Source organism: Podarcis raffonei, chromosome 9 (genome assembly GCF_027172205.1).
Source record: "Podarcis raffonei isolate rPodRaf1 chromosome 9, rPodRaf1.pri, whole genome shotgun sequence".
In the NCBI taxonomy this organism is placed as follows: Eukaryota; Metazoa; Chordata; class Lepidosauria; order Squamata; family Lacertidae; genus Podarcis; species Podarcis raffonei.
In genome coordinates this window covers 22,823,679-22,837,623 of record NC_070610.1, presented here as the reverse complement: position 1 = coordinate 22,837,623, position 13,945 = coordinate 22,823,679, and positions in this window count along the sequence as shown.

Here is a 13,945-nt window from a genome sequence, read left to right as displayed (position 1 = left end):
CCAGTTCAGTCAGTCAGGAAGCCCACTGGGTAGCAGGCCAGTCTGTATACCATCAAAATCCATTCCAGGGTGAAGAAGTCTTTTGATGAGATGAAAACTTTATGGACCACAGCAATTCCACCAAGTACCCAGACAGCAACAGCTGAGCCAGACCACTTATGCCCAACTAGGTCTAATACATGCCAAGTTGGAGCCATTGTTTATTGTCAAGTTCTGTATGAATGTGATCTTATGAATCCACCTGGCATTAAATAACAGTAGCACTAGGCTAGTGGGCTTGGTGACATAACAATCAGAATCTTGAGGGACAGATAGATGGGCAAAGGAGGAGATGGCATGCAAGCATCTATATTCTCCTTTTTGTAGATGGCTCATCCTTATTTTCCACTGCCTGTAATCACTGCTATAGAGGTACCACACCCTGACAACTCTCCTTAGATTTCAGGGTCCCAGATCTGCTCTGCATTCTGGAACTCCCTTGTTCATTCCTCTGATGTAAGGTAAAGGTAAAGGGACCCCTGACCATTAGGTCCAGTTGTGACCGACTCTGGGGTTGCGGTGCTCATCTCGCTTTATTGGCCGAGGGAGCCGGCGTACAGCTTCCGGGTCATGTGGCCAGCATGACGAAGCCGCTTCTGGCAAACCAGAGCAGTGCACGGAAATGCTGTTTACCTTCCCGCCAGAGTGGTACCTATTTATCTACTTGTACTTTGACGTGCTTTCGAACTGCTAGGTTGGCAGGAGCAGGGACCGAGCAACGGGAGCTCATCCCGTCACGGGGATTCAAACCGCTGACCCTCTGATCAGCAAGTCCTATTCTCTGTGGTTTAACCCACAGTGCCACCTGTGTCCCTTTCCTCTGATGTAGATGATCCAATTAGCATGGCCAGTAAGGATCTCAGGAGATGGGGGTGGGGTCAAGTGTTTAATAGTCTCCCCTTGTTTCCTTCTCCCTTCCCAGTGCCACTGCTATTAGTTGCTGCCTTAAAGGAGTTCCTCCACTCGACATAAACAAAATCCTGTTAAACCACAGGCACAGAGAGAATCCATTCTGAAAATGCATTTACTTTTCTTGAGATTAATCTCACTTCCAAATAAATGTATGAAAATGTATATATCCCCTTATATAGATGCACAAGGTCAAAACAGATGTGGCCAGAGGTAAAAGGCATCCCCATTATAAGAGTTCCACATGCTATATATACACAAACATTCATTATAGGAGAAGGCTCATCCATGTTTAGAATTAGCATATCAGCAAACCGTGCTCTGGCCAGGTGAGCTCCTGACATGCTAACTCTATAATCAAATACAGTCAAATGGAATCTGTTCTGGAAGTCCGTTCGACTTCCAAAATGTCTGAAAACCAAGGCGTGGCTTCCAATTGGCTGCAGGAAGCTCCTGCAGCCAATCACAAGCCACAGAAGTAACACTGGACGTTCGGGTTCCAAAGAATGTTCGCAAACCGGAACACTCCCGGGGTTGCAGCGATTGGGAGCCAAAATGTTTGATTCGCAAGACATTCAGGATCCAAGGTACGACTGTAGATTGATTCATGCAGTGATAATAATAATAATGATGATGATGATGATGATGATGATGTAATGGAAAGTATGTGTATCTCTTACACAAGCAAGTGCTTTACCTATGACAACTATTACATGTTTTGGCTTAAAGCTTGGTTTTACGTAGAAGGGCTTACATTTGAGTAAGCACTCATAGGATTAGACTGCAGAACGATTTCTGTTTCCAGCTAACCTGGATCGAGGCTGGTGTTATGTATCACTCTTGCTTGCTTCTTCTCATGCACACCCACCCACAGAATGTTCATAATGTTTTAAAAAATAAGATGGAGAAGTAAAGGCTGCAGGGACAAAATTACTTACAGACTGACAGGGTAGATGGGTAGACATTTGCTGTTGGCTCCCATTCTGGTTAGTTATGGTGAGATCATATCCTGAACATATCTTGTCGTATTCTAAAGACATTTACTTAAAAGCCGGTCCCAACGATTTCAATAAATGTCCCCTACCATGTAACAAGAAAGACAGAAATGTTCTTCTTCTTTAGCCTGCTATCAGTAATCCTACAATGCTAAGTGCTAAACGCTATCAGTTAATGGATAGTACAGTAACCCATGACCTGCGGAACACAGCTTCCTCTCGCGGATCTAGTGAAAGCTGCTCTTACTATTAATTGAATTTTGTAACCCGAGCTGAAACAAGTTTCTCCATCTCTGAGAAGTTCTGGAATTAGAAATATCAATTATTCTATTTACTTTCCCCCTTACAACCCCACCCCTCTGGCACAAGGGTAATGACAAGCACAGCGGCGTTGGGCTAGCCAGAAAAGGATAGGCTTGGCTCCAAAACCATCACACCACAGAATGAAAGACCAGTTTTTATCCACCTGTGTACTTAAGGCTAAAAATGAACAAAAGCAACTTGACGCGCATGAAGTTGGCGCTTTGAGAATCAAGTGATACAAGGTTTGCTGCAGCCACAGAGAAGCTGCGGGCGACTAAGCGGCAGGTCCTACGGAACTCAGCGAGACTTCCTTCCCAGCGAAGAGCGCGCAGGATTGCGCCACGGCGGAAAGGATGGGAGAAGGAGACAGCGGGGCCGTCGGGGCCGTCCAGGTGGCTGAGCCCCGGAGGCGGCCTTCCTCGCTTCCCTCCCTCCGGCTACTCCGCGCGCATGCTAATGGCCGCCCCGCCGCCCCGCGCAGCCCTGGCGGGGCACTCGGTGCCACTCAGGCCGGCAGGGGGGCGCTCGGCTCTCCGCGCCGCCGCTCGCCGGCCTCTCAAAGCGCCTTTCAGCCGCGCCGCGGGCTGCTCTCCGGAGGAGTCTGGAGCCACATAAAGGCGCTTTATGCAGGAGAAGAAGGAGCAGCAAGCGGCGGCGGCAGCTTCAGCTGGGCCGCTTGAATTCGGGAAGGCGCAACAGAGAGGCTCTTTATGCGCCGGGCAGCAGCAGCAGCACCTCGCTCGCACCTTGGCGAGGGGGAAGGGAGAGCCGGCTGGAAACAGCGCCGGAGACCTGGCGCGCCCAAGCAACGCCTCTCTCCAGCAGGGTCCCTGGGTCGGGCTGCCCCACTTCAGACGGCAGGGACGGGAGAGGAGGCGTCGTCGTGCTGGTCGGGCCTTTCTCTCGCGAAACGAGCCCTCCTCACGTGTAAAAACCCCCCATATATGAGCTGATAAGCGGTGGTACAAGCAGCCTGCACCCAGTTAGAAGGGGAGCAGGTGAAGGCAGCCTGGGCCTTTGGGGGTCTTGGGCGGTGGGAAGGAAAGGAAAGGAAAGCTGGCCAGTGAAGGGTGTCTTTGTAACCTTTCTAAAAAAAGGTAAAGGACCCCTGGATGGTTAAGTCCAGTCAAAGACGACTATGGTTGTGACGCTCATCTTGCTTCAGGCCGAGGGAGCCGGCGTTTGTCCACAAATAGCTTTCCGGGTCATGTGGCCAGCATGACTAAACTGCTTCTGGCACAACAGAACACCGTGATGGGAACCAAAGTGCATGGAAATGCTGTTTCCCTTCCTGCCACAGTGGTACCTATTTATCTACAGTCATACCTGGGGTTATGAATGCTACGGGTTGCGCGTTTTCAGGTTGTGGACCATGCCAAACCCGGAAGTACTGGAATGGGTTACTTCTGGGTTTCGGCGCTCATGCATGCACAGAAACACAGAATGACATCATGCGCAGAAGTGCTGAATTGCGTCACACACGTGCGCCGATGCGGCGCTTCAGGCTGCGAACGCTGCAGATTGCGAACATGCCTCCCGCACAGATCACGTTCGCAACCAGAGGCATGACTGTACTTGCACTGGTGTGCTTTCGAACTGCTAGGTTGGCAGAAGCTGGGACAGAGCAATGGGAGCTCACTCCGTTGTGGGGATTCGAACCACCAACCTTCTGATCAGGTAGCCCAAGAGGCTCAGTGGTTTAGACCACAGCGCCACCCGCTGCCCTTGTAACCTTTGTAAGCCTGTTCGGTTTGGCAGGTTGTCTTAGCTTACAGGGTGGTGCAATTTTTCACACCAAGTGGGCCGCTGTAGTACTTTAACACAGAACCTGTGGGTCATGCACTGAATTAAATTGCCATATTACAGATGTATGTGCTTTCATTAACAATGCATGGCATAATTTTTTTATAAGAAATAATAATATTGCCAGTGGCCACCAAAAAAGGTTTCTCACAAGCTGGACCACACTGCCCTAGAATCTCAGGGTTAGTAAGCTGCCTCCACTAGGAGGAGAAGCAAGGTTTGCGAGGCAATTCATAATGTGAAGAATCTCAGCTGCTGTTTGAGGCAGGCCTAATGATAGGACTTATTCTGTTCTAGTATGATGTTTGCATGTGAGAGGGAGATCATGAGCTCATGCTTTAATACAGTGGTACCTCGCAAGACGAATGCCTCGCAAGACGAAAAACTCACAAGACGAAAGGGTTTTTGGTTTTTTGAGTTGCTTCGCGAGGCACCACTGTATTTAGGTACAGACTGGAGATTGCACTTACAGTGGTGCCTCGCAAGGCGAAATTAATTCGTTCTGCGAGTTTTTTCGTCTTGCGAATTTTTTGTCTTGCGAAGCACGGTTTCGGAAAAGTTTTGGAAAAGCTTCAAAAATCACCAAAGTCTTCAAAAACCTCAAAAAAGGCTACCACACCGCGTGCTATGAGTTGCTCCTCGAAGTCAAGTCACAACTGTATTAACGGTTTTAAGAAAAAGGAAACAAACTTGCAAGATGTTTTCGTCTTGCGAAGCAACTCAAAAAACCCAAACCCCTTTCGTCTTGCGAGTTTTTCGTCTTGCGAGGCATTCGTCTTGCGAGGTACCACTGTATTCACACTATAATTGGCTAACAGTAAAGACCATAGTTTCATGCTTGCTATAACCACTAATTAGATTTAGAATAAAACTACACCAGCATAAATATGCTTATCAAAAGCTACTTTTCAGCATTATTTAACCAGCACAACTAGTTATACCTCCTCTGGTGTGTACCTTGTTCGTCTATGTTTGAGCACTCAGGCAGAGTTGTAGCGTGGGGGGTGCCGGGGGTACCGTGGCCCCAGGCACAATTTTGAGAGGGGGTGCAAACAGGCACCCCCACACCAGCCTCCTTCATCAGAGCCTGGCTCCATGCCAGAAGGAGCTGCGCCTTGGCTGTGGCGCTTGTGTCTGGTGCAGCTCCACCCCCCGGGTCAGGCCTGACCCAGAGGAGGAAAGCAGGTGAGTGGGTGACAGAACTGCCGCCCACCCTCAGCTGTGGTACACCTCACGCCTGGTGGCAGCAGCTCTGTCCCCGGGTCACTTCTGACCTGGCAGCCTGCTGCTGCACTCAGGTATGCCAGGGAATAAGCGCTTAGCCCTAGAGCAGAGGTTTTCAACCTTTTTGAGTCCACAGCTCCCTTGACCAACCACAATCTTTTTGCAGCACGACTGTGGGGCTCAGGAGCCCAGTTTGGTTGACCCTTTCCTGCAGAGCTGGCAGCCCCTCACCCTTTCTTGAACACCCTCCCTTGCGGAGGGTTCCCTCAGCCTCCTCTCCCCTCTCCTTGGGAGTCCTCTGGGCAGCCGGTGCTGCTGCCCCTGGTCTCTGAGCTGCCCTCCTGCCCCAAAGAGAGGTGCCTCCTCACCCTGCCCCACAGGAGCCTTGGACTTGTCTGCCCATTCGCAACAGCAAGGGCTGGTGGAGTGGCTGGCTGGGCTCCCTCGCCCTCTTGCTTGCTTACTCCAAGGCCACCTCAGCTCCTGGCAACCAGCATCCCATGGCCAGCCCAGAGTCACCATTCGCCTGGGGAGCCTGTAGCCAGGGCTGCTGCAACAAACAGCTGTGCAAGCCTTTGGGAGGCAGAGATGCAAGAGGGTATAAGAAGAGGGGGGGGGAGGGAAGAGGAACAGAGGCCAGTGTTGCCTGTGGCACCCTTGACCATCATTCAAGGAGCATCTCCACCCCCATCGTTCTACCCGGACACTGAGGTCCAGTGCCGAGGGCCTTCTGGCGGTTCCCTCACTGCAAGAAGCCAAGTTACAGGGAACCAGGCAGAGGGCCTTCTCAGTAGTGGCGCCCGCCCTGTGGAACGCCCTCCCATCAGATGTCAAGGAAATAATCAACTACCTGACTTTTAGAGGACATCTGAAGGCAGCCCTGTTTAGGGAAGCTTTTAATGTTTGATGTATTACAGTATTTTAATATTTTGTTGGAAGCCGCCCAGAGTGGCTGGGGAAGCCCAGCCAGATGGGCGGGTATAACTAAATTATTATTATTATTATTATTATTATTATTATTATTATTATTATTCAAGGCGCCCCAGGGTGCCACAGCACACTGGTTGAAAACCACTGCCCTAGAGTCATGGTATGTGCCTGTATGAAATCTTGGTACACATTCAAAACTTCCATAGCTCTCATTACTCCAGCCACAAGCCTTCTTCTATGGAGCAACCCATTCAGCAACGACTCACCAAGAGTTAAACTATGGAATTTGTCCACCAAATGACCTTATGGTCTTCTCACTTGCTGGCACCTCAAAAGCCAAAGTTTCAAAATAACAACAGTTCAAACACTGAGCAGTGTCCAGTCCTAAGGAGCACACAGTCAACTGGTCAGAAATCAAGTACAGTAGGCATATGTGTGAACGAGCCCTTTGTTAATTTGTTGTTGTTGTTTAAATTGCCATTGAACTTCTAAAAACATAAGCTGAAATTAGCAGCCCAAACCTAATGAAATTGAAGGGCTTGGAGCCTCTTCGATTCAAGGGGATTGGTATTCCCACATCATGAATACATGTAGCTAGTGTTAACTCCTATTGTTTTCAAAATATTTCATTCCTAAGGGTTTATAACTGGGACTCAGAGAAATACGTTAAGTATCTTAGTCTCGACTCTGCAAGCAGGAGAATAAAAACAGGCAAAACGCCTGTGTGTTTTGGCATTACAGTGCATTGTCATATTTTAACCCCCCCCCCCCAACCAGAAAGAAAGAAAAGGCTTTGGCAGATATGATATATGGGGGCAGATGAGCTGGGCTGGTATTCAAAATATTACCCATTGTGTTGTTAATCGCCCTTAACTCAGACCCGCTTTATGACTATAATAAATCCTTTAATATTAATAAACAAAGCCTCCATTTTCTGTGCTGGTTGTGCAGGTGTCCTTCTGAGCAACCTGTTCACACTGAGATCTCCTGATGTTTCTTCTGCTCTTGGCTAACTAAGCAGGTGCTGTTTTTTTAAAAAAACAAAACAAAACAAAAACGCGCACACAGCCAAATAACAAAAGGCTTGTTTAAATTTGGCTCTCTGAGCAAGAAGAATTGGCTAATTTCTGAAGCGGGGTGGGGTGGGGTGGGGGGGAGGGGGGAGGTTGGAAATGGGGGAGGGAAGTGACCAGGCTTTGCTTGCCTGGATATGACATTTCCTGTGGTGAAGCCTGCATTGGCTGCTAATAGAGATCTAATTGATGGGTGAAGTCCCATTTCCGCACTCTCTCCTTTATTGCTCCATCCAGTCTGTTGCAAAATATAAACCTTAATCTGATTGAGCAATTCCTCCAGGATTCAGTGCAAGCTCACAGCCCAGGAAAAAAATCGTTATTAAAAAAGTTAAAGCACCAGGCTCGAATCCCAGAACCTTTGCATGCTTCAAGGGATGGGGGGGGGGAGGCCTTTTTGACATTTTAACACTTTTTCTTTTTGCAGTCATTCCCTCTTTATGATTATTAATATTGCAAACTCGGGTGGGGGTGCAGATCAGTGACAATAAGACCTGGCCCGCCTTTTTCTTTTCAAATAGGATTGATAAGTGTGTTGTTGGTGGTATTTTTTTAATGAATTGCATCACCTAAAGCTGCTTGCAAGCTGGATTCTTTCCATCACTCCTAAGACTGCCCCCGCCCCTCCTCATCAGTGCAGATGCTTAATTCGGTATGATAAACCTCACCACGCTATTCCTTACCATTTCTCCCGCTGAGGAACTCATTCTGGCAGCTGTAGGTCAACTTAAACTCCCTGGGATGCCAGACAGCTCTTAGTCAATTGCATTCTATTCTATGGGACTGTACATTAACAATAATAATTCTGAATGCATGATCAAAAAAATACCCTTTATTCTAAATATACCGTTTAGATGTGAATTCAGATTGCATTTATAAATGTTACCATGTTTTCCACCTCCATCCTAAAAGCATTTACTTGGAAGTAAGTAACCTTGAGGACGCGGGTGGCGCTGTGGGTAAAAGCCTCAGCGCCTAGGGCTTGCCGATCGAAAGGTCGGCGGTTCGAATCCCCGCGGCGGGGTGCGCTCCCGTTGTTCGGTCCCAGTGCCTGCCAAGCTAGCAGTTCGAAAGCACTCCCGGGTGCAAGTAGATAAATAGGGACCGCTTACTAGCGGGAAGGTAAACAGTGTTTCCGTGTGCGGCTCTGGCTCGCCAGAGCAGCGATGTCACGCTGGCCACGTGACCCGGAAGTGTCCCCAGACAGCGCTGGCCCCCGGCCTCTTGAGTGAGATGGGCGCACAACCCTAGAGTCTGTCAAGACTGGCCCGTACGGGCAGGGGTACCTTTACCTTTACCTTAAGTAACCTTGAAGGACGCGAGTGGCGCTGTGAGTTAAACCACAGAGCCTAGGACTTGCCGATCAGAAGGTCGGCGGTTCGAATCCCCGCGACGGGGTGAGCTCCTGTTGCTGGGTCCCTGCTCCTGCCAACCTAGCAGTTCAAAAGCATGTCAAAGTGCAAGTGGATAAATAGGTACTGCTCCAGCAGGAAGGTAAACGGCATTTCCGTGCGCTGCTCTGGTTCACCAGAAGCGGCTGAGTCATGCTGGCCACATGACCCGGAAGCTGTACGCCGGCTCCCTCAGCCAATAAAGTGAGATGAGCACCACAACCCCAGAGTCGGCCACAACTGGACCTAATGGTCAGGGGTCCCTTTACCTTTTAAGTAACCTTGATAGGATTTACATTGTATTGAGTATAGGAATATTTGAGTGAAAGCTTCAGTGCTCTTCTAAAAAGACTGGGGCTGGGACTGAAGGAAAGAGAGATGCAGGGGCTTAAGTCGGTCTGGAAACCATTAATCGCAGATTCCGTATTTCTCATTCCAAACGCGAGGTGCACTCTGCACATGCTCATGTATCACTACTGTGCAGGTTTTGGTTCTGAGTCGTAGCATGGGAACAGGTTCCAGGTTTGAAGCCTTGTCTTAATATGCCCCACTCCCACTGCAGAACACTTTATGATTTTAACAGTAGTTCACCCTCCTAGGGTGGCGCTGTGGGTAAAACCTCAGTGCCTAGGACTTGCTGATTGTAAGGTCGGCGGTTCGAATCCCTGCGGCGGGGTGAGCTCCCATTGTTCGGTCCCAGCTCCTGCCCACCTAGCAGTTCGAAAGCACCCTTAAGTGCAAGTAGATAAATAGGTGCCGCTTTATAGCGGGAAGGTAAATGGCGTTTCCGTGTGCGGCACTGGTGCTGGCCTTCGTCACGCTGGCCACGTGACCCGGAAGTGTCTTCGGACGGCGCCGCCTCCCGGCCTCTTAAGTGAGATGAGCACACAACCCTAGAGTCGGTCACAACTGGCCCGTACAGGCAGGGGTACCTTTACCTTCTAGTTCACCCTCCTATGCTGACTGGTTTATTTACAAGAATGCCATGTTCACACATGGTGAGGCCCTGAGCCCTACCCCATTTGTTAGATAATGAAACATACGGACACCAATATTTTGGGTTAATGGGATATATAAGGCCACAACTTTGTTTGTTACAGATGTGAGCGGTATTGGCTTAGGCACTGGAACTGAACTGTCAATATTTGACATCTGCCCATCATGCAGGTAGTCTCATAAGGGTCAACTACCAGTAGGGAGAGCCCTGTTGATGTATATCAGGCATGTCCAACGGTAGCTTGTGATCTACTGGTAGATCACTGAATGCAGTAGATCACTGGTAGATCACTGGCTCCCTCCAAAGAAGCTGAACAACTGTGGCTCCCCTAAAAAAAGGCTCAACATTTTACCTCCTCCCTGAAAAAACTCAACAACTTTGATCTGAATCCCCCAAAGAGTTTTTAACTCTGAGTAGATCGCAGTCTCTTGGGAGTTGGCCACCCCTGATGTACAGCAACTGTGAGCTCCCCCAGGGTCACCGATGGGGTCATGGCACAGCCCTAGCCCATACTCGGGCTTCGGATAGGATCCACACCCCCAGATCCCTTTAATGGAATACCTTTAAAGAGGAGGGGCAGGTGAAGGCCACAGCCTCCCCTCCCATTAACCAGGTTTACCAATGCCTAACTGCCTAACCTTACAAAGTTGTGACGATTGCTACAAGGCAGGTGAACACCACATGGCTGGTGCCAATTTGGCAAGTGGGAAAATTCCTACATGGTCCCCTCAACAGACGACCAACCGTAGTTCATAGCAAGGCCAAGATGGCGAACGCATGAAAACAGGGCAGGAGGGCAGGAGATCTGATGCAGGAGGAGAAAAGGAGACTGAGCCCCCAGGGATGTTTAGATCAGGGAAGCCACACCCCCGGTCAACCAGATTGGTTGCCCGTGAGGCGCGATGCGGCTGGGACTCCCAAGGATGTGGGCGTGGCTTACCTGATTTTGTGACCAGCCTGCAACTCCACCCCCTGGGAAGGTGAGCGGCTTAACTTGATTGCTCAACACTCTAGAATGTGTGACCTGGTTCCATTGGCAAGCATTGCCTAGGGAAAGGTGATGTTTTTTCTGCTGTTGTGTTTGACGAACATGTGTGTAAACCCGATTCTTTTCAGGTTCTCTTGGAACTGCACTATATTGTGTTTAGAATCCAGATCACAGTATTTAATCTGCTTTGATTAGGGGGTGTCACATGGGGATTTATTTGTTGAGGGGGCTCAGAACTTACAGGGTTAAGAGTTCTGAGTGATGACGCCTCACATTCTGAGGGCGGGCATAGAACACGGAAGGGGTGTGGATTTCTCTGTGTGCTTTCAGTGAGTCTGCGTTGCGGCTTGGGGAAGCAAGCAAGATGTCCGCTCGGTCTCCAGGCAGGAGATTTATAACTGTTGTGTTTTGCTAAGAAATAAAGACTTTAAGATAAGGACACTGCAGCGTTCAGCCTGAGTTATTGACTTCGCACGAAGAACGTTCAAGCTTCTCTTCCGCTGTGTTTTATGCTCTGCTGAGTCAAAGGTCCCGGGGGGAAGACCAGAGCTGCGCGAGGGAAGTGTGCCGGACCCCCCCGGTCGATCTTGACCCCGATCAGGTTATGGAGATCAGCAATAAAGATAAGCAACGTTCGTGCGTGTGAGGAGACTGCAGGCAAAGAGGCCAGCAGCCAAAGGCCAGCTAAGGAGTAGCTGGAGCCAGCCGGGAGGAGCTCGCTGGGAAGGATCTGCCGGACCGGGAGGTGCTACTGTATCGTGAGTAGGCCGGGCCCCGGGGAGAGATGGCAGACAGCCATGAATCGTACTCCGTCCCTTTTGAGAGGCTGGACGGCAAGAACTGGGAAGAGTGGAGTAGGAAGCTAAAGGCCTGGCTACAAGCCAAGGGTCTGTGGGAGGCGGTGCAACAGGCCCCATTGCCCCAGCCAGGAGCCGGAGCAACGGCAGCGGAAGTCGCAGAAGCCCATGCCTCGCGCAGAAGGAACCAGAAGGCCCTGGGAGCTATAGTGCTCAGCCTGGAGGGTTCACAACTGCCATTGGTTGAGGGGCTTGAGACTGCTGTAGAGGCCTACCGTGCGCTGGAGAGAGTGCACCACAGAACAACAGCTGGGGCAAAGATACACACCACCAGGCGCTTGTTTGAGATGAAGCTGCGTCCTGGGGTCAGCATCAGGAAGCATGTAACTGAGATGCTTTCTGTGTTCAACCAGCTGAGATTGCTGCAGGTGAACTTCTCAGAGGAGCTGAAAGTTTATATCTTGCTCAGCTCTCTGGACAAGAGTTATGACAATTTGTGTCTAACTCTGGAGTCAATGGATCCGCAACAGCTGACGCTGGAATATGTGACCGGCCGTCTGGGGGATGAAGAGGAACGGCGTATCAGAGAGGGCAAGGCTGGTTCGGGCGGCTCCTCTAGCAGCAGGGGGGCCAGACCAGCGGAGTGCTCTGTTCAGGCTTTTTCCGTTCGCCGCTGCTTTGTTTGTAACTCCCCGGACCACTTGTGTCGCAACTGCCCACAGAGAGCGAGAGAGCCAAGGCAGGATGCGCCCAAGGTCGTTTCCCATGGGAACCAGCCCGGGAGAAGAGGCCAGCGTGGAAAGTCCCAGGGTCGGCCGGAAGGGGAGGAGAGCGTTTTTCAACTGTCTGCGTCGATGGCTCTTGTGGAAAACACCACCTGCAGCGAGAGCTCCAAGGTCGAGGGCAGCAGGAAGTCAGTTGCAACAAAGGCAACAAAGAAGGACAACTCCGGTGGGGGGAGCGTGCTACGTTGGGTTGTTGACTCAGCTGCGAATGCCCATCTGGTCACAGCGCCACCTGATGGACAAATGTGGAACTGCAAAGCTGTTTCAACTGAGAAAACTGTTAGTTTTGCTACAGGGGCACAGGGGCGTGTAACCCATGTTTCTAACATGTTTGTCTCTTTCTTACAGGCTGAATTGAAGGTTTATGTTCTCCCTGAGATAAAACACTGCCTGCTGTCTGTACCTTCTCTTTTACAGGAGGGATATTCTGTGAGTTTTGAAAAAAATATTTGCACCATCTCCAGAGATGGGAAGGAGCTCGTAAGTGTTGAAAGAAATCAGAACAACCTCTTTGTTCTGGAATCACCTCTCAAGGGTGAGGGGAAAGCCACTGACCACACTCATGTGTCGTGTGCTTGCGTGTGGCACAAGAGAATGTCACATGGGTCCTGTGAGGACGTCCAGATGTTATCAGAGTGCACCAAAGGTTGCAAGGTAAAAGAATGTGGTAAACCTTTGAATTGCAAGGCTTGCAGGAAAGCCAGAAAGAAGGGGTTTAATGATCCCAGTGTAGAGAGAGTCACCACAAAGCCTTTTGAGCTTGTGCATGCAGACCTTTTAGGTATGCCACAGCCAAGTCTGGGCAAGGCCAAGTGGCTGTTGGTGCTGACAGATGATTTTACTAGGAACGCAGGGGCTTTCACGCTGAAAGCTAAGGAGGCAGCAGCGCAACTGATCAAAGATTGGGTTGCAGAGGTGGAACAGAGGTTCTCCACCAAGGTGCAAGGTTTCCAGTTTGACCGTGGTTCTGAGGTCACTGGGTCTGCTCTAAAGGGTTTCTTTCGCCAGAGGGGGATACGTCACAAGGTGACTTCTCCTCAGGAGAGTGGCGTGGCAGAGCTGAGGAGTAAAGCCCTGGTTCGAGCATCCGAGATTCTACTGGATGACTCTGGTTTGCCTCACAGTTTTTGGGGGGAGGCGGTAAAAACGGCCAATTTCTCGATGAACAGGTGCTACAATGCAGTGGTGGGTGACACCCCATATTTCCTGCTTCATCGGCAGAAGCCGCTTGTGCATTTCTTTCGCACTTTTGGTTGCAGGGCCATGGTGCCTGTACCAAAGTGGTTGCAGCAAGAAGGTGGTCCAAAGTACCAGGAAATGATCTTCTGTGGGTACGAACCCGCGACCAAGGGGTGGAGATTCGCATACCCAGAAGGTGATCAGACCAAGCTTCTGGTCAGTAAACAGGCTGAGTTCTTTGAGCAGGATGGTTGGGCAAGGCGCAAAGCGCGCTCTGACGTTCACTCAGATTGTCTGTCTGACTCTGAGGAGGAAAAAGAGCCAGAGCCTGAACCTGCTGGTGGAGACCAGGTCCCTGAACAGAGTAGGGCGTCTCCACAGGTTGTGAAGGGAGTGTCCAAGAGTGAGCCCTCATCTCCTGTGCGCATAATGGAGAAAGCTCACAGACGTGTCAAGTCAGAGGGGGAGTCTTCTGATGAGGAAGACGCACATGCTGGCCCCAGTGGGTCAGGAGGAGCACCCCAGTTTGTGC